Below are 2,304 nucleotides of genomic sequence, written 5' to 3'. Positions count from 1 at the left end.
GATGTGGTTTTGGAAATTTTGGTAAAGTGTCAATGTGTGAGTTGAGGATGGCTTGTTGTTGATTTTGGTACATTTTGAATGATTTCAAAGAAAATGGTTGAAATTGGCATGTTTTAATTGATTTTGAAAAGAGTTGAAAGTGGCTTGTTTTGAAAATGGCACTTTGTGGTTTTGAATGAAAATATGATTTTTGGGCATATTTTGACGGGACATAACTTGGACTACGGATCTTTAATTTGTGCCAAATCTGTTTAGAAATGAAATTGGATCCGGGATGTCCATGCCGTTCGAAGAACGGGTGAAAAATGATTTAAAATGAGAGAGTTATGACCGTCGGAAGATTGGGGGTTGAATCTGTGAATTCTGCAGCTTTTAACTTAGAAAATTTTTAGCAGAATGACCCCTCGCGCGTAGGCGCACTTGGCGCGTATGCACCGTTCTTCGAGAAAGCATCATCCACGCGTGCGCGTGGAGTGCGCGTACGCGTGGCCCTGTTTTCATCCCAAAGTTTGACTCCTTCTAGAGGGGATTTTTGGAGAATAGGTTTTCTGTATTTGTGTCCCTTTGGGTTTCCTTTGGGGTTTCCTTATTTTATCATATGTATATATTGCTATGCTCGGACCGGTTCTCTTCGCAGCCGGGTTTTGAGTCTTGATATTCTTGTTTTTGACACTCTATATATATGATCTCGCGTTCGCTTATCCTTTACTCGTTACGTTATCGATCGGAGTGTTGCGCTTTCGAGTTACGATTTTTGTTTACCCCTTTTTCTACAAAGGCTCCTAGTTATAATCAATTATTCATACTACTATACGTACTAAATTTTTGTTTTAGAGGTCGTAATACCTTGCCATCTCTGAATTATGACTTAAGCATAAGACTTTGTATGGTAGGGTGTTACACTTTTTGGATTGAAATATTATATCCCGAAACTAAAATTTTAGTTTCAATCTTTACCACTAAACACAATATTGAATCACAGTCTCCCAGTTTCAGTTTTAGTCTCTGAAAACAAACACTATATTTTGGAAGCCAGTAATTTTTAGTAATTTTGATCAGCATGTAGCATGTAGTCTGCACAAATATTAAATTTCCTCTATTACTGAATAAATACTGGTCTAAAATAATAATATTTATTAATTATGTAAAAAAAAATTGTGCTCTTCCTCTAACAATGCTATTTCCTGAAATCTTTATATATTCTATTCTTGCTTGTTATCGAGCTATACGATTATTATTCATCATTTGATATTTATTAATTATTCTTTTCAGAAGATAAAAATAATCGCTCTAAGCTTTTTTTAAGAAGACTGAATTGTTATGCTGGAGCAAAACTCTTAAAATTTCATGAATTCTTCAATTGCTGTTTTTGAATGCCATAAATCCTCTTTTACCTCTCATGACATATCACTAAAAAATTGGTTAGTTTATTTTTTATATTAATTATAAATTATATCACCCAACGAAAGAGATAAATATAAATATTTTAAGCATGACCCTTAAGTGTCAATGCAAAGTGTTTGTATCTCTCACTTTTCTTCACATATCAATATCATAATCATATATATATGAAACGAAATACAATAAGAATGACATATTTATAATAAATAAATAAAATAAAATGAATGAAAAAGAAGACACACACAATTGGGTTAATATTTTGTATCCTAAAGAGGGGACACAAAAAACGTACTAAAGCTTCAAGCCTTTATTTTCTTTGAGGTTCGTCCAAATCTTCAAAACTTGATCTTCACTTTTTTTTTTCCTTCCTCTAATGGATATTGTCGACAATAATATTCATAGGCAAAGAACCAAAATTCATTTCATTTTCCACGGGCAAGAAAATTCTCGCAACTTTCTCATTGGAAATATTGAAACCCTTAAAACCTGGGCTAGGTGTAAATTCTCCTATCAACTCTCTCATAATTGAAAAATCAGGCATTGACTTGCATCTACTGTTTATTATTAATTTATGATTTAATTATTTTGTTGGTCCTATAGTTTCGTAAAATTTTCAATTAGGTTCTTATACTTTTTTTCTTTTTAATTGGGTCTCTGCACTAATTTTTTTTTTCAATTAAGTCCCTCTTAGTAGTAATTGACTTAAATTTATAAGGGCCCAACTAAAAAAAAAAGAATTGGTATAGGAACATTAAAAAAAAGTGTAGGGACCCAATTAAAAAAAAATTTTAGTGCAAGGACTCAATTAAAAGAAAAAAAAGTATAGAGACCTAATTAAAAATTTCGTGAAACTATAAGGACCAACAGAGTAATTAAACCTTAATTTATTATTGTTTAAATGAT

The sequence above is a fragment of the Arachis ipaensis genome, chromosome B09, assembly GCF_000816755.2.
Source record: "Arachis ipaensis cultivar K30076 chromosome B09, Araip1.1, whole genome shotgun sequence".
Taxonomy (NCBI): domain Eukaryota; kingdom Viridiplantae; phylum Streptophyta; class Magnoliopsida; order Fabales; family Fabaceae; genus Arachis; species Arachis ipaensis.
This window is presented reverse-complemented; position numbering follows the sequence as displayed.